The sequence below is a fragment of the Canis lupus genome, chromosome X (genome assembly GCF_011100685.1).
Source record: "Canis lupus familiaris isolate Mischka breed German Shepherd chromosome X, alternate assembly UU_Cfam_GSD_1.0, whole genome shotgun sequence".
NCBI classification, from domain to species: domain Eukaryota; kingdom Metazoa; phylum Chordata; class Mammalia; order Carnivora; family Canidae; genus Canis; species Canis lupus.
In genome coordinates this window covers 76,153,505-76,173,247 of record NC_049260.1, presented here as the reverse complement: position 1 = coordinate 76,173,247, position 19,743 = coordinate 76,153,505, and the positions used below count along the sequence as shown (strand labels likewise).

At 39.9% G+C, this 19,743-nt stretch overlaps 1 non-coding gene across 1 annotated transcript; it reads right to left on the bottom strand.

Moving 5' to 3' along the window:
• Positions 1-19,121: 19,121 nt before the first annotated feature.
• LOC119868683 lies at positions 19,122-19,267 on the bottom strand. Its single transcript, XR_005386650.1, has one exon. It is a non-coding gene; the product is annotated as a U4 spliceosomal RNA (small nuclear RNA).
• Positions 19,268-19,743: the final 476 nt, after the last annotated feature.

The following is a 19,743-nucleotide window of genomic DNA, read 5'->3' as shown; positions in this document are numbered from 1 at the left end:
AGGTTATCAGAGGAAGATTTTTTTAAGATTTATATTTTTTTATTCATAAGAGACAGAGAGAGAGAGAGAGAGAGAGAGAGAGAGAGAGAGAGAGAGGCAGAGACACAGGCAGAGGGAGAAGCAGGCTCCATGCAGGGAGCCTGATGTGGGACTTGATCCCGGGTCTCCAGGATCACACCCTGTGCTGAAGGCAGCGCTAAACCGCTGAGCCACCCGGGCTGCCCAGGAAGATTTTTTTTATCATAAGTCATACATAAGGTTACATCTATCATACAACAAATACCATGCCTGGCACATAATCCATGGCTAAAGATTCTGCGATTCCTTAGAAGTGGGAACATGTCACCACAATCTTATAGAAATTTAATTCACTTAACAACTATTTTTAAAGCACCTTTTTAAAAAGATTTTATTTATTTATTCATGAGACACACACACACACAGAGAGAGAGAGAGAGAGAGAGAGAGGCAGAGACACAGGCAGAGTGAGAAGCAGGCTCCGTGCAGCAGGAGCTAGATGTGGGACCCGATCTCGGGTCTCCAGGATGACATTCTGGGCTGAAGGTGGCGCCAAACCGCTGAGCCACCTGGGCTGCCCTTTTAAGTACCTTCTAAGTGCAGGTACTATTATAGGCATTGAGGATATAGTAGTTAACAAAAAAAGACAGAAACCTCTGTTTTTATAAATGAGAGAGACAGAAAATAAATTAAGTACAATATTAGTAGGATGGAGAGTGAAAAATGCTAAGTAGAAAAATAAGGGAAGAGGATAGTGAAAGTGGGAGTCAGGGAATGAATACATGATAGGAAAGTAATGAATAGGGAATTTGAGTACGGAAGCTAGGAAAGGCCTCAATGATAAAATGATTTTGAAGCAAATATCCTAAGGATGTCACAGAGAGAGTCTAGGGGTATTTTGAAAATAGTATTCCAGATAGAGAGAATAGCAAATGCAAAGGTCCAGAGGACACAGCATAATTGGCATATTCACAAAACCACACAGAGGCCATCTTGGCTGGAATAAAGTCAGGGAGAGGAAGCATAGTAAGAATGAAGGTCAAGAAGGAAACTGAGAAGCTCCCCAAACCTTGTTTGGGACTTTTACATGGGGTTTTATTACATGAGCATGATTGTTTTTAAATCATTGGCCATTAGTGACTAAACTCAAGTTCCAGCCCCTCCCTCCTACCTTGAGGTTGGGTGTGGGTCAGAATATTCTAACCCTCTAAATCCCATGTTTTTCTGATGACCAGCTCCATCCTGAAACATTCAGAGGCCCCAACCCAAGTCATCTCATTAGCATGAACTCAGATGTGTTCCAAAGGTGCTCACTCAGGAAATTTTTTTAAGCTTTTATTTATTCATGAGAGATGCAGAGAGAGAGAGGCAGAGACACAGGCAGAGCGAGAGGCAGGCTCCATGCAGGGAGCCCGATGTGGGACTCAATCCCAGGTCTCCAGGATCATGCCCTGGGCTGAAGGCAGGCGCTAAACCACTGAGCCACCCAGGCCGCCCTCACTCAGGAAATTCTGGGGATTTTAGGAGCTCTGTGCCAGGAACTGGGGACAAGGACCAGTTAAATATATTTTTATTATACTACAATCTGTATATCACTTTGAGGAGAATTGATTCCTACTCCATTTATTTAGATCTTTCATTTCACCTATCAGTGCTTTGTAGTTTTCAGGATATGTGTTCTGTATGTGCTTCGTTCGATTTTTACCTAAGTATTTCATCATTTGGGAGTGATTGTAAATGGTATTGTATTTTTAATTTTGATGTTTATATATTCATGACTTAGTATATAGAAGTAAAATAACTTTTGTGTATTTATCTTGTAAAAAAAAAAAAGAAGGAAACTGAGGATGAGATCATGTTGAACAGTGTTAAAGGTGCTGGCCTGAAATCATATCCCAGAATATCAACCATTCTCTTTCCAGTTTCCTCAATTTCCTCACCTCATCCTCTTTGTCCTAATAAGTGATGAGAATTCCCATGCAAATATATATTTTTTGTAATAGAAAAACTTGGAAGCAACGATTTCTTCCAGATAAATTTCCGGAAATGGTATGCTTAATGGGTCTATAAATTTAAAATGGTTAAACGTAATAATATCCTTCATATTTTAGGGTATGATAATTTTCTCAATATAAAAAAATCTTCCAATCTGGTAAGCTCATGATTTAAAGCCAAATGAATATGTTACAGAGACAAGAACAGTGGTTTGAGTTTAGAAGGACCTTAACTCCAATATAATTTTTTAGATTATAGCTGAACTTGGTGGTGTCCTGGAGGGAATAAAGAGTTGGCAGTCAGGAAGGGATTTGTTACCAACTTTGTCCTTCTTTTCAGTTGCCGTATGACCCTAGACAATATGCTTTTTATTTCTCAGTTTCCTCATCTAGAGAATGGAGATGATAATTATCTTCCTCATAGAAATAAGTGAGATAACCTATATAGGGCACATGGTCAGACTTTCCTGGGTTCCCTATAGAGCAGCAACTAGGAAACCCCCCTGTAAGAAGCCATGTGACAGTGAACATTTAAATAGCAAAAGTATTGATAGGCACGAATTATTGGATCCAAGTCCCCAAAAGTGTGTAAATTTTGATTATTGGTATAAACTTAGGATATAATTTTAATAATTCTATATAAAAAAGGAAAATGTAAAGAAACAAAAGTCACTATAAGTACCTCTAATTAGGGATCCCTGGGTGGCGCAGTAGTTTAGCGCCTGCCTTTGGCCTAGGGCGTGATCCTGGAGACCCGGGATCGAATCCCATGTCAGGCTCCCGGTGCATGGAGCCTGCTTCTCCCTCTGCCTGTGTCTCTGCCTCTCTCTCTCTCTGTGGGTGACTATCATAAATAAATAAAAATTTAAAAAAGTACCTCTAATTAGAGGTAATTATTGTTTTAATTTTTATTAAGATTGTAAGCTTGACAATAGATAGATATAACTTATTGCCTACTAACTATTTTTTATTGGAGTTCAATTTGCCAACATATAGCATAACACCCAGTGCTCATCCCATCAAGTGCTTCCCTCAGTGCCCATCGCCCCCACCCCCCGCCCACCTCCCTTTCCACCACCCCTTGTTCATTTCCCAGAGTTAGGAGTCTCTCATGTTCTGTCTTCCTCTCTGATATTTCCCACTCATTTTTCCCCCTTTCCCCTTTATTCCCTTTCACTATTTTTTATATTCCCCAAATGAATGGTATTATGCTGAGTGAAATAAGTCAATCAGAGAAGAACAAACATTATATGGTCTCATTCATTTGCCTACTAACTGTTGCATCCTGCATGAGTGTTTAAAAAAACTACATGATCAACTCAATAGAAGCAGAAAAAGCACTATACAAAATCCAACACCCATTCAGGATAAAATCAAACTAGAAATAGCAAGGAACTTCCTCAACCTGATAAAGGGCCACTTCTATCAGAAAATTCTAAAACTAATATCCTACTTAGTGGTGAAAGACTGAAAGTTTTCCCCTATCAGGAACAAGACAAGAATATTTGCTCTTACCAGTTTTATTCAGAATAGTATGGGAGATACTAGCCACTGCAAAAAGATATGAAAAAGAAATGGAAGGCATATAGATTGCAAAGGAATAAATAAAACCATCTTTATTTGCAGGTAACATGATCTTGTATGCAGAAAATCCCAAGAAATCTATAAAATAAGTACTACTACTAATACACAAATTTTGAAAGATCAATAATGTCTATATACTAAAAATGAACAATCAGAAAATGAAATTAAGAAATCAATTCCTAAAGTAGTATGAAATAGAATAAAATACTTAGAAATAAAATTTAACAAAATAAGTGCAAAGCTTATTCACTGAAAATTATAAAAGATAGCTGAGAGAAATTAAAGATATAAATTAATAGACAAATATGTCATATTTAACAACTGGAGGACTTCACTGTTCTCTCTCCCTCCTTCTGGTATTCCAGTTAAATGTGTTAGAATTATTCACTGTATTATCTTTCATTCTTGCCCTCTCTCTTTCAGTATGTTCCATCATTTTTTCTCCCCATGCTTCATTCTGGATATTTTCTTCAGACGATCTTTCATTTTTTCATGTGGAGAACTCACTATGGCCCTTAAAATATAACACCACATATTCAATTGTCCACCTAGAGCACAGGATGGAGGTGAGGGTTACAGACATTAATTAACTTATTCCAGGTCACCCAGCCTGAAAACATCACAGCAGGGATAATTCCTCACAATGGACCCTCTGTCCAAGTCCTTCCTGATGTTTTTGCTCTCTCTTGGGCTGTGAATTCTCCCAACTTCTCATCTTCCAGGAGATACAGCGCAGCCTTCCAATTTTCTGTGCTATATTTCTTTTTTGATTATAATAATCAGTGATATTTCTTCATTAGCCATGATAATATCCCAGGATTTTGTTTCTGGCATTTTGTGTTTTCTACTTTGTGTCTTATTTTGTATTGTCTTTTTTCACTTATTCATTTTTCTGTGTTTTTTTTCCAATTTCAGAGCATGATATCAAATTAGTTTCTTTCAAAGAACAAGATGCTGGGGTGTTTTCCAAGGGAGGTATGACAAATGGTCTGAACAAAGTAGTTCTAGGATTCATTCTTCATCCCTCTAGAAGTGAATGATGCCAAAGAGGGCCCCTGGATAAGATAGTAAGTGACTGCAGTGTACAGGGATGGGTGTGTTGGAAGGATTAAGGGAGTGAATAATGGGAATTTGCAGGTAATTTGTTTTGCTTGTTTATTTCACTAGTTATTACATGTAACAGTTCCCTCTCGGCACATATAAGCTAGCTAGTTGTTTTGAACAGTTGTACATTACTTTTATGAATTTCAGGAACCTGTTCCTTTTTTTGACAGACATTTAGGTACCAGAATTTTTTCCCATGACACACTGCCACAGAGCTTATTCTGCTGCATATGATGCAGTAAATGTGGAGCATGTTTCTGTCGCAGAGATCAGGAAATGGCACTGTGCAGTCAGAGTATCTCTACTTTGATCCTAATGGATGTTGTCATTTCTTCCTCCACCCCAGATGCCTTCATGACAATCACTTGTACTACACCAGAGCCTTATGGGGTTTTGCTGTGCCCAAAATAAGGTTTGGGAATTTCAGTCAAGTGAGAAGGATGAGACTCAGGATCAGCTATGCTGATCTCCTGATTCCCTCCCATCACTCCCTCCACGTTGTCATCAAGATCCCAGAAAAAGGCCTTAATAAAGCTATTTGTGATCCTGAAACCCAAAACGCTGGAAGAAGACATTGGGCTTATCATCTTCCTGATCCTAAACTTTCTCCTCTGGCCTGCGATTAAGGTGAGAAGTCCAGCTCACCCAAGAAGCCAAAGGTTAACTGGTAAGGGTGACACTTAATCACCCAAATGACTGGTTTTTCTCTGTTTTTGTCCCAACCAGCATTCCTGATTATGTTGATAGTAAAAAATAGCATTGCATGTTATGTCAAATCCCTGCAAAATCCATTCAAGGCAGGTACTACATTCACTGGTCCATTGAAGAGGAAAGGGAAAATCAGAGGGTCAACAACTCTTGGGGAACAGTGAGGTAGAGACTCAAATCTTGTAAACGCCCCTCCTCAAAGCCCAGGCTGTGTATGCTCCCCAGGACCATTTGGCTTCTGAGATGGGCAATGTTCTATTACTCTGATAAACCTGGGGGTGATGTTCTGTGCCCCTAGTATATTAGTCAAATGTTTTTATACAAAGAACAGTATAAATTCTTAGCTATACAAATCTATTCAAATTTTAAAACAACCTCTTGGGGGAAAGATAGTATTAAACTGCACATGAAAAGATGATGAGATGGGAAGAAAGAATTGCCCACATACATGCCTGATACAGGAATAATATCCTTGATATATAAAAAATCAGTAGAGAGAAGGGAAACTGATATCAACCTAGAATTCTTATTAAAAGCAGTAGTAATTGGATGCCTGGGTGGCTAAGTGGCTGAGCATCTTCCTCTGGCTCAGGTCATGATCCCAGTGTCCTGGGATCAAGTCCCACATTGGGCTCCTTGCAAGGAGCCTGCTTCTCCCTCTGCCTATGTCTCTGTCTCTGTCTCTCTGTGTATCCTGAATAAATAAATAAAATCTTTTAAAAAATAAAAACAGTAGTAATTACCAGCAAGAAAATCTGTACAAGGTATAAGATAAAAAGTGTTATTATATTATTATTATGTTATTACATAATATAATAGTATATATTATATTATATAATATATTATAATAATATATTATTATTATGTTATATATATTATATAATATATATTATGTTATATATATTATTATTATGTTATATATTATGTTATATTATATAATAATAATATATTATTATATGTTATATTATAACATATAATAATTAAATATATTGTAATTAGACATATATTATAATTAAATAATATATATTTCATGCCTAATCTTACTACCTAGGCAATAACTTTGTCCTGAATTTAAAAATAACTAGGAAAAATTATTGTAGTAATGTTATCAGTGAGGGTATTATGTTCAAATTGTTTTATAAACAAGTCTGTTTTAGAAAACATTACTCTGTTTCACTGAAATTCAGTTGATTTCTGAGAAACACTAGGTGAAAGAAGGAATCTGCACCCAGATGAACACCTAAGAACACACAAAAGGGTATACACATACCCCAAACATCTACCAGCTCCCTCAATTCACAGTGCTTGCTATGAGCCATACCCATCCACATCAGGTGTTAGAATTTTCTGTCTGATTCAGGTAACCTCTCTTCCACCACTTCAGGGAAACTCACAAATTCTAACCCTTTAGACACCCACTTTTACAAGAGATCTTGACATCTTTTTCAAGTAAACTGCCATAAATATTGTAGTATTTACATACATAGTCATTTAAGTCTGAAACAGCACTACCATTTTTATTAGGTTCCTGTTTTATTTTTAATGTATCAGTATTGAAAAAAATCTCCCAACAAAGCCCAGGTCCAGATGCCTTCAACTGTTGAATTCTATCAAACATTTAAAGAATTAGTACCAATATTCCTCAAACTCTTCCAAAAGGTAGAAGAGGAGGGAACATGTCTTAACTCATCGTAGTAGCATTACCCAAATACCATGTCAATATGTTGACACTAAAAGAAAGCTGCAGACCAGTATCTCTTATAAATATAGATGCAAACTTAAAAATTAATGAATACTACATCTGAAACTAATGATGTACTATATGTTGGCTAATTGAATTTAAATAAAAAATAAATATAGATGAAAAAATCCTCAACAAAGTACTAACAAACTGAATCCAACGGTAAAGTAAGTCCATGATGACCAAGTGGGATTTATGCAAAGGTGGTTCAACATTAGAAAATCAACATAGGGATGCCTGGGTGGCTCGGTGGTTAAGCGTCTGCCTTCAGCTCAGGGCATCATCCTGGAGTCCTGGGATCAAGTCCCTCATCAGGCTTGGCTCCCTGCATGGAGCCTGCCTCTCCCTCTGCCTATGTCTCTGCCTCTCTCTCTCTCTCTCTGTGTGTGTGTGTGTGTGTGTCTTGTGAATATATAAATAAAATCTTTTTTTTTAAATCGATGTATTAATGAGGGCATGTGACATGATGAGCACTGGGTGTTATATGCAACTGATGAATTACTGAACTCTACATCTGAAACTAATGATGTACTCTATGTTAACTAAATTTAATTTAAATAAAATTTTTTTAGAAAGGGGATCCCTGGGTGGCGCAGCGGTTTAACGCCTGCCTTTGGTTCAGGGCACGACCCTGGAGACCCGGGATCGAGTCCCACATCGGGCTCCCGGTGCATGGAGCCTGCTCCTCCCTCTGCCTGTGTCTCTGTCTCTCTCTCTCTCTCTGTGTGACTATCATAAATAAATAAAAATTAAAAAAATTTTTTTAGAAAACAAAAATAATTTTATTCTATAGGTAAATAAATAAACAAATTTTATTCTATAAGGGAGAAAAAGAAAGAAAATAAATGTAATACACAATAGTAACAGAATGAAAAACATGTTTGCATCCTTGGAATGAACCCTACTTGGTCATGGTGTATGATTTTTTACATATTGCTGAATTCCATTTACTAATACATTAAGGATTTTTACATCTATACTCATGGGGGATATGTAGAGTGTTTTTTTCTTCCATCATCCTTCCTTTCTCCCGCCCTCCTTCCTTCCCCCATCTTCCTTCCTTTTTCTTTCTTTCTTCTTTCTTTCTTTCTTTCTTTCTTTCTTTCTTTCTTTCTTTCTTTCTTTCTTTCTTCCTTCCTTCCTTCCTTCCTTCCTTCCTTCCTTCCTTCCTTCCCTTCTTCTTTCCTTCTTTCCTTCCTTTCCTTCTTTATTTCCTTTGTCTAGTTTGGATATTAGGGTATTACTAGTTTCATAAAATGAATTGAGAAGTATTCCCTTCTCTTTTATTTTCTGGGTAGAGATTTTGTAGAATTGATGTTAATTCTCACCTTAACTTCAGATTCTCCAGTAGTATCATATGGGCCTGGATTTTTGGGAGAGTTGTTGAATTACAACTTCAATTTTTTAATAGATGACTTTTCAAATTATCTATTTCACATAGGGTGAGTTATAGTATAGTATATTGTATTTTTCAAGGAAATGGTCAGTTTTGTCTAAGTTGTCAAACTGATGTGTGTAGACTTGCCCGTAGCATAGTATACTCTGATTATATTTTTTATGCCTGCAGAATCTATAATGACATCCTCTTTCAAACATGATTTTGGTCATTTGTCTCTCTCTCTCTCTCTCTCTCTCTCTCTCTTTTCTTTTCTTACCATCTTGCTGGAGGTTTGGCAATTTTTTTATTTTTATTTTTTTAATTTATTTTTTTATTTATTTATGATAGTCACAGAGAGAGTGAGAGAGAGAGAGGCAGAGACATAGGCAGAAGGAGAAGCAGGCTCCATGCACCGGGAGCCCGACGTGGGATTCGATCCCGGGTCTCCAGGATCGCGCCCTGGGCCAAAGGCAGGCGCTAAACCGCTGCGCCACCTAGGGATCCCTATTTTTTTTAATTTAAATTCAATTTGCAGGCATATAGTATAACACCCAGTGCTCATCACATCCCATGGTTTGACAATTTCATTGATCTTTTGGAAAGAATCAGGCACTCGTTTCATTAATTTTCTCTATTATTTTTCTCTTAAATTTCTTTGATTTACACTCTTTATTTTTGTCTACCTTATTCTGGTCTTGATTTCTTTTGCTATTCTTTTTCTAGATTCTTGAAGTCAAAGATTGGATTATTGATTTGAGACACTTTTGTGTTTTTTTAATGTATGCATTTAGTGGTAAAACTTAGCTCTCAGTACTGCTAGATCAGACAAATTTTGATAATGAATTTTCATTCCGTTTAAATATTTCATTTTCATTTTTTTAAGATTTTATTTATTTATGAGAGATACAGAGAGAGAGAGAGAGAGAGAGAGATAGGCAGAAGGAGAAGCAGGCTCCATGCAAGAAGCTCGACACGGGACTCGATCCCAGGTCTCCAGGATCACACCGTAGGCCAAAGGCAGCACTAAACCGCTGGGCCACCCGGGCTGCCCCAGTTTAAATTTTTTTTATTTTTTTATTTTTTTTAAGATTATTTACTTATTTATTTATGACAGAGAGAGAGGGAGGCAGAGACAGAGGCAAAGGCAGAGGCAGAGGGAGAAGAAGGCTCCATGCAGGGAGCCCGACGTGGGACTCGATCCCGGTCTCCAGGATCACACCCCAGGCTGAAGGCACCGCTAAACCCCTGGGCCACCAGGGCTGCCCTTCCAGTTTACATTTTTAAAAATTTCCCTTGAGACTTCACTTTGACTCATTGGTTATTTATTTATTTATTTATTTATTTATTTATTTATTCATTTACAGTAGAAAATCAAATTCAATAGGTGTATGTATGAGGAATCCACAGTCATGGTAATTTCAAGGAAATCACACAAAATGAGATATATATATGTCATTCTGAACCAAGGAGAATGCGGTAGGGGTATGGGATTTCTGAGGAAAGGAATGCACTTCACAGGGTGGTAACAGGAGCAGGTGTTTGGCAATTAGATGTTTGACCTACCATATAGGATCACTCAGATAAAATTTATCTCTGTTAATAACTCTTATTCTGGGAAAGACTCCCCAATTTAGATATTTCTGTGCGGTTAAAAGAGGGACAGAACTGTCTGCTGAGTCTGCACATTCTCAAGTGCCTTTAGCTCAAAATAATGCACATGCCAAAGTGGCATCTTCTGAGGTGGGGGCTGTCATGAACCCCTTCAGTTTCCTCCAATAATACTTCCTTGGGAGTGTCACATATTAAATATTGAGCAGGTGAATTATTACATCTCATTGATCCAGTCACTTAGTCCTAGCAATAGGTCAGTTTAGTCAAACTAATTTCAGGAGGCAGTGATGCAGCTATATTCTCAAAGGTACACCTATGTTTCAAGTAATCAGGTATTAAATAACAAGAATTTCTATGGAAACAAAAGAAAAACAATGGTTATGTTTGGATCAGTTGTTAAGCCAGTTTCTGTGTTCTGAGGGTTGCTAGTTGATGAGACCTCTAGATGTCAGACTTGAAGCATTTTTAGACAGAGTGAGGGCAGGTAGAGGCAATCTAACAGATCTTCCTGTTTTGCAGTTCAAATGTCTTTGGAGATCTTTTGAGTGGCCCATAGAGCAATAAGTACAAATACTGTCTATTAATGAGCTATTGTGGGGATTTCTTTACATCAAGTCATTCATATTTAGTTTGCAGGACTTCAAGAAAAGGGAAGTTTTAGTTCCTAAATGATTTCAAGTCACAAAGATTGGAGAAAAATCAAAATTTTAGTTTGGAGTGTTGTAGCCAGGCATTGGAGAACACTAGAAGGAATCAGGACTTAATCCAGTTTACAACAAATAGTATTAAAATCTAATATCTACAAATATGTGTTATTGAAACATATTTTGTCTTGATAGTAGCCCTCATCTTTACCAAAGATAACCAAATGAACAATAATTTGTTTGTAAAATAAGTCTAGACTTATTTTGACCCATCAGTTATTTAAAAACGTGTTGTTTAGTTTTCAATAGACACTGACCATATCTCTAACTCTGCAGCTAACCGTGATCAAATGATATGTAGTCTCCCATCAATCTCTTATCTAGAGAGTCCACTTCACCCCCCCTTGTATGTCTACAGCAGTAATCCTAGGGCAGGGGAGGGCAGAAGGGCCAGGCTGGGAAGGAGACTTAGGCATGGTAACGTGGGGAGGTATTGGTACTGGAGCTGTACCAGCCAGGCCTCTCTCAGCCTTCTGATTCCCTCCTCTCAGCTTCTCAGATACTTGATTACCAGTAATATTGAAATGGTACCGAATCCTAGAAACATCATGGCTCCCTTCCTACAGATCCATGAAAAGAATATGCCCAAGGTGAGGACTCAGGCCCAGTTCTGGGAACCATCTGAGGCAAGCATAGGTGCACTGGGGCCATCAGGAGGGAAGGCAGTGATCATAAGAGGCGACTACAGACCCTCAGCCCCATGCTGACCTGAGATTTGACCCTCTACTCCCTCTGGGGAAGCCTGCTGTCCCCGAGGCTGCCTTGTATCTCATGTCTGGCTCAGACTAAGTTCACACAGGTGACAAAAGTTCAACCATCATCCAGTGGGACCCCAGCCCAACACCTGCATGTTTCCCATTCTTACCTAGATTGCCAGGGACAACCAGGGCAGGTGATGGAATGGGCTGCAGCCATGGGGCTATTTCCCCCATATTCTCTCTTCCTCTCTGACCCCCACCCCCATGATAGAGCTTCATTCCCTTTCCTTTGCTTTGCTTTCTCTTCCTTTTAATCTCTAGTTCCCCTATGTCCCTCCCACCTCTCCACCCCTACCTTTATTCCCTCTTCTGTCTTCATCCCCCTCCCTCTCCCTCCCTGCCTCCTGGGCCTTGCCTCACTCACCTCCCTGCCCCAGCATCCTGGGCCATCCTTGGGGGCGGGTGCCATGTTTCTGTAGAATGCTGGACCCCTAGTGAGGTAGCAGAGCCCTGGGCTCCCACTCCATTCCCTCTTATCTCTGGAGCCTTCAGTGGGGACTTGGAGGAAGGAAGGGAGGTAGGAAGGGGAATACAGCCCTGGTGCCTGGGCTCCAAATGTTTCTTGTGGCACTGAAGAAGGGAATAAGGGCAATCAGGTGGGAGCTACCCAGTGGAAAGAGAGGGAGGGGAGGGGAGGGAGGGAAAGGGAAGGAGGGAGGTTTCACAACTCTGACCTATCAGTCACTTCTTTCTATTTTGGGTTTTGGACAGTGCCATCAGGGATTGTTTTCCCAAGCTGTTACGCCTGGTAAGTGCCTACATTCATCATTGTCTCTTACTAACATTGATCACCTCCACACCTGCCCTCTAGCCCTTTGGGTCTTGCCTAGATTACATGTTTGTGTCAGACCCTTATCCATTTTAGGGAACCAGGACCCCTGAAAAAGACATGAATATGCTCTCTGGAAAAATGTCCAGACACAGACACACACACAGACACACACAGAAACACACACACACACACACACACACACACACACACACACACACACACAAGTTGAATATAGTAGTAAAGACTTCCAGGACCTCATGATGAAAACACCCACTGTAATCTTGTCTGTGTAATTTCCAGTGCCTTTTCATACCTAACCTCTGGCTCTCACCCTCTTTTGGGCTCATCTTTTTGCCCTGAGCATCCAGGGCCACCTCTCTGGTCTCACTAACTGACTTCTTCTTCCCTTCTCCAAGATGGCCAGGAGTCACCACCACCAGTTACCATTGATACTGACAAACCCTGCTTGATAAAGCCCTGCAAAGTGAGGGAAAGTGATCAAACAATGTTTGAGGTATTATAAAGGAGGCTTTATCAGCCACATAGTCTCAAATGCCTTTTGATTCCAGGAAATCTACAAAGGATATGAGACACTGGAGAGTCTAGTCTTGCAATTCCTGCAGCAGTAAGTACCCCTGGGAATCTGAGGAAGGAGACAGTTAGGATGGGTGAGGCCACTCAAGCTCAGGACTGCTGACTGGGTCTTGAAATCTCATTTGGGGTCCAGACCACAGAGATAGACTGTCCTCATTACTCCCCCACAGGTACTACTTGGTCTATGACTCTGGAAACTGTCAGGGTCTCCTTGGTGCCTACCATGATGAGGCCTGCTTCTCCCTGGCCATTCCCTTCAACCCTGAGGACCCAGCCCATGAGCAGAACTCAGACTCTGCTCCTGGGCCTTGTGTCTCCCCAGGGGACACAAGGAAGCTCCTGGAAACACCCACACTGGCTAGACCACCACCTTCTGTTCCTCTTTCTCTCCTAGAAGCAACTTGTGCAAATACTTCAAGGAAAGCAGGAATATGAAGAAGCTCAAGGACCTCTGTGCATGTGTAATGGGGAAAATTAGGCAGGGAAAGGCAGTGTGAAGGGATAATTGTAGGGCCCAGGGTGTGGCCACCCCTGACCTTCACTTACTTTTTCCTTCCCCTAATAGCCCTGTGTGTTTTCCGGCTGAAGCATACAAAATATGACATCCTGTGCTCCCCCTATGTGCTGCTCACAACATAGCACGACCTCAGCTCCCTCGTGGTGGACATGTGGTTCCGGACGGTGAGCACCTGCTTCCTCCCAAGGGCAGCCCCAGAAAGCCACACAGGTGGGTAGGACATTTAGTTGATTTAACACCTGGGCTCTTCCCTTTCAGGAGAAGATTCTCTGCTTCTCTTTCAATGAGGTGTTCAAGGAAGGTGAATGTGCATAAAGCCCCTCCCCAGATGCTCCTCTGCTCCCTCTCTACTGGCTGGGCTCCCTCTCAGAACTCTCCCAGCTTCCCTGATCCCTTTCCTTTTCTTCATATTCCTGCTGTATTTTCCATCTTCCACTCTGCTTCCAAACCATCGTAGTATGACCTGCATCATGCATGTTTGCCATTCACAATTCAGGCATTAGGAACACAGGCTGTGGAGTTTGATGGCACTCATCCAAGGTCCTTACTCTGTGACCTTGGGCATTTAACCTGTAAGTTTCCTCGTGTGATAATGAAACTAATAGTATCTATCTCTTGGGTAACTGTGAAAAATGCATCAAATGACTCCTGAAGTGGTTTTCACAGGACCTGGCACATAGGATGGTCCTTGTAACCGAGAGCAGATTATTCCTATTGTTGCCATCCCCATACCAAACACTCTGACCTCCAGAGAACAATTGTCCCCTTCACGTGAATATCAAGTCAGACCCTGACTGAAGAATACTGTGTAAGGGTGTGAAGCACGTATGACTTTAAGGTAGTATTGTTTGTTGTTTGTTGTTGAAGTAGAAGGAATGTCTTGGTTCTGTTCGTGCCTTTACCTGGACTTCCATTGCTACCCCTAGGAGCAATTCTAGGTGAGTGGTATATTGTAGGTTGAACACTCAGCCCAGTCTGTGTTCAGTGGTGTGGGAATGTAGTGTTGTTGTTGGGATTTTCTCAGTATTGTAAAAAGCAAACAGGTACACCCGAAGTGTCTAGCTTGGTGGTCAAGGGCATGGGCTCTGGAATTAAAATGTGGGTTATCAAAAAAAAAATGTGGGTTATCTTCCTGACCCCACTATTCACCAGGGGTATTACTTTGGTTAAGTCACATGCCCTCTCGGTGACTCAATATTTTCTTCTGAGAATGAAATTAGACTGTCTACTCCTTGGGCTGTTGTACAGAGTAAATGTAGGTATAAATTGTCCTTGGTTTGGGTGCAACTGGGTGACTCAGTTGGTTAGGCATCCCACTCTTGATTTCTGCTCAGATCACGATCTCAGGGTCATGCGATTAAGCCTGACATTTGGCTCTGTGCTCAGCGGGGGTCTGCTTCTCTCCCCCTCACTCTCCCTATGCCCTTCCCTGCCCCTGCACTCTCTTTCTAAAATAACCAAATAAATTTAAAAAAAATAAATAAAATTGTCCTTGGTTTGGGTATAAACCTATTAATGCAGAGAAGCTGGCAGACAATCTCCAAACGTTGACTCTGTGGGAAGGCTAGAGGTACCAGCCAAGGAGTCTGGGAGGCAAACAAAGTAGGGGTATGGTATGGAAGTTTTACACGCACTCATTTGTGTGTTAGAGTGTCTGTGTATAATATACGTGCATAATTTCATGCATTTTACCAACTATGTAGGCTTTGCGACTATCTCTACAAACAAAATACAAAACTGTGTCATTACCACAAACTTCCCTCATGCTACTCTTTATAGCCACACCTACCTTCTCCCTGGCCCCATATCCCTAATCTCTGTCAAACACTATCATAATTTCAAAAGTGTCATATAAGTAGAATCATATAGTATATAACCTTTTTAAATGGATTTCTTTCACTTAGCATAATTCCCCTGAGAGCCATCCAAGTTGTTAAGTGTATTGATAATCTGTTCCTTTTTATTGCCAAATAGAATTCCATTGTATGGATATATCACTGTTTGTTTAGCCATTCACTTATTGAAGGACATCTGGGCTGTTTCTACTTTTTTAACTATTATGAATAAAACCGTTATGAACATTCATGTACAGGTTTTCAGGTGAACACAAATTTTCATTTCTTTGGGTAAATTGCCTAGAGTGCAATTGCTGTATTATCCATTAATTACCTGCTTAGCTTTGAGGAAAAAATGCCAGATTGCTTTCCAGAGTGCCCCTACCATTTTGTATTCTCACTAGCAATATCTGAGTGACTCAGTTTATCCATAGACTTGTCTGCATTTGGTGTTGTCACTATGTTTTAAGCCATTCTAATAAGTATGTTCATATTTTATTGTGCATTTCCATGATGACTAAAGATGCTAAATATTTTTTCATATGCTTACTTTCCATCAGTAAAATCTCAGGTTCTTGAGTTTTGTGCATTGTCTAATTGGATTAAGAGGCCAGATGGTAGCTTCTGAGCCCTGGCTCAGGCTACCAGTCAAAATAAGAGAGGGTGAGGCTCCTCAAAACTTACTTTTCTTGGCACAGGGGGCCCAAACTGAGGCTGACGCTATTTAATGTTCCTCAAATTAAGATGTATCTTGGGACACCTGGGTGGCTCAGTAATTGAGCATATGCCTTCTGCTCAGGGCCTGATCCCAGGATCCTGGGATCAAGCGTTGAATTGGGCTTCCCGCAGGGACCCTGCTTCTCCCTCTGCGCCTATCTCTCTCTGCCTCTCTCTATGTGTCTCTCATAAATAAATAAATAAATAAATAAATAAATAAATAAATAAATAAATAAATACAATCTTTAAAAAAATTAAGATGTATCTTGGATTTGTAATGGGATGGAGTTGGGAAAATCTCTGGGTCCATCAGTGGGGATCTGGATAGAAGAAAAAAAGGGAGCTGTGGGATGAAGATAAACAGTGGAAGGAGAGATATATGGGGTGGAGGGAAATGCCTTCTACATGATCCTAGATCCAATGCTCTCAACCTCCTCTATAGGATGCAAAACATTTTTCTCTTAGACTTGTGGTTTTCAACTCTGGATATACAGTAAAATCCCCTCCAGTGCCCAGACTTGAGAAACTGAATCAGAATCTCTAGGGGTAGATCCAGTCATCAGTATTTTTTTTTTATTGGTGTTCAATTTACTAACATACAGAATAACCCCCAGTGCCCGTCACCCATTCACTCCCACCCCCCGCCCTCCTCCCCTTCCAACACCCCTAGTTCGTCATCAGTATTTTTAAGGCTCCCCAGTTGATTCTCAAGAGCTGTCATAATGAAAGCCTTATCTAATGGTATATTAGTTTGCTAGGGCAGAGATACCATAGACTGAGTGGCTTAACAACAGAAACTTATTTCTCAAGTTCTGAAAACTAGAAATCCAAGATCCAAGTATTTGTAACATTGGTTTCTTGTGAGGCCTCTCTTTTTGCCTTGCAGGTAGTCACCCTCTTTCTTGCTCCTTCTTTACATGGTCATCCTTCTGTGCATATGCAACCTTGGTATCTCTCCATATTTCCTAAACTCCTCTTATAGGGACTCTAATTATATTGGATTAGGGTCTACCCTAATGGCCACATTTTAACTTAGTTACCTCTTTAATGGCTGTATCTTCAAATCCAGTCATGTTCTGGGTATAGGGGGTTAGAGCTTCAACATATGAATTTGGCTGGGACACAGTTCAGTCCACAACAGATGGTGTAAGAGCTACCTTGGTCTGAGAAGTTCAGCTGCCTTTTATCTTTTTTCCTATAACTACCACACGGTACTTTTACAATCACCTTGTTGGGCAGAAGTTGGTCATGTGGCCTCACATAGCTGCAAAAAAGGCTACAAATATGGTCTTTTACTGGGAACACTACTATCCCCAATAAATTTTGGATTCTATTATTAAGAAAGAAGGATAATTGGTATAGAATATATGCTACACTTTTATACTCAAGGCAACTAGAAGCACTCCCTCAATTTATTATGGACTTTCTACCCAATTTTCAAACCGCAATTTTCATGGGTTCAAACAAAACTACTATTTTAGAAATATCTAAGATCACTTTCCCATCCTCCCAAATCCCATGTTCCAGACTGCTTGGCTCATCACACCTTAGCATGCATCTTTTTAATCAATGTCATTCATTCATTCAACAAATATTTAGAAATTACCAATACGTGAGAGGCACTGTGATAGGTACTATAGATAAAGAAGAGAACCTGAAATACATGGCCCTGGTTCCCATTGAGCTTATATTTTAAAGGGTTGATATCCTCAGGGATGGAATATTATTAAGAAAATAATATGGGGAAATACGATAGAGAGATACTAGGATGGGGAAGGCAGGGAAGAATTTTCTGAAGAAATGACTTTTATCTGATACTCAATAAGAAGTAGTCAGCTGTGGGAAGATATAGAACCTCAGGGAACAGCAGAGGGATCACCAAAAGAGAGGCCCTAAAGTATGAACAAGCTTGGCACATTTAGGAAATAGCTTGGAAGTCAATGTGCCTTAGGACAACAGTGCTAGGAAATGAGATTAGAGTAGTAGGAGGGGCCAGGTCACAGAAGGCCTTATGGGCCATGGGAAACACTTGGGGTTTTGTTCTTACTAAGATGGCACCATTGAGGCATTTTAAGTAAGGAAGAAATATTATCAGAATCTGCTTTATTAAAGGTCACTCAAAATGTTCTTTATAGAACAGACTGAAATATAGGAGCAAGGAAATGAGGTAGGAAATTACTACAGATGTGAGAGTGAGAAGTTACAGTGGCATGGACCAGAATCTTAGCAATGGAAGGGGTGAGGAGTTTGAAATGAGATATTTTTCAGAAGTACTAAACTTGTGGTGAAGGATAGAAAGTAATCAAGTGTGTCTTTTGGAATGTGGATCTTTGCAACTGGGTTAGGATGGTTTTCTTAAATGTGGAATTGAGTAGAGGGTCAGGTTTAGTGCAATGCCAGGAAATTGACAGTTCTGTTTTGGTCATGTTGTTTGTGGAGCCTATGAAAAAATCTGGGTGGAGCCATGTTGTTGGATATATATAAGTCTGGATTTCCTGAGAATACTCTTGGCTACAGCAAAAACAAAACAAAACAACTATACAATTTAACAGAAAATTCAATCATAAAATACTTGATTCCACATATAAGCAAGACTCCGCTGTAAATTCTGGAAAGGATACATGCCACTGATCCAGGATAGAGGTGACAATATGAAGAAAGACTCAGAGTCTCACTGAATTTTAATCTGGGTGACAGTGGGACCAAGACTCAGACTCGGATTCAAACTGGAATTGGACTCAGACTCGGACCCCGAGGCTTTGTCTCCTCCAGTTTTTATCAAGAAATCTAGCAGATTGGCTATAGGAATGATTAACTTTGGGAAGCAGAGAAAAACATGTTTACTTCAAAAGATAAAAGAATAGACTATTGACTCAAAGAAGGGGGAGCAAAGGAGCTGTATCTGGAGAACAATGTGGTCAAGAGCCAGTATGCTGACTCAGGACCTTCCGTATCCCCACTGTGCTGAGGACTACACGATTCAGTTCTCAGGCTCTGCAGCTGGTTCCCCACAAATACAAAAACTTTTAAAAATCAATTTTACTGAGCTATAGCTTATATTCAATATAATGCATCCACTTTGGGTGTATAATTCAATAAATTTGGATAAATTCATTCTCACATGTAACCCCTACGGTGGAAATATAGAACATTGGTATGAAGGCTTTTCAATTAGCAATAATCGCGCCTGGGATAAACCTCATTGGCTACGATACTGCCACTGCACAAAGCTGGTATGAAGGCTTTTAAGATCCCTGTCACTTTCTTCATGAAGCTCATCATGTTGCTAGAGAGAAAATCATGCATGCATGTAAATTAGAGAAAGATATAAAGAAGTAAAGGATAAGTTTCAATAACTATAACAGTTCTTGAAGAATGGCACTTTGGTGAAGATATCCATTGTAAAATGCTGGCTCTAATGCAAATATATTTGGGGCAGGAAGCTTGCCATCAACATAAAAGTCAAGGGAGAAATCAGGCCAGGACACAAGACTTTCATTTCCCCAAATATCTCACCAATATGAAGTGCCCATAATTATTCACAACCTTGGCTTAAAATATTTGGAATATCTTTGGAACATAAGTAACAAAATGCACATAAATTTTTCAAGAGTGACATTTATGGGATATGTAGAAAGCCAGCACTCCACAAACATAAGTTTATGGTGTCATTTTAAGATTTTCTGGCTACCACCTCATAAGAAGACA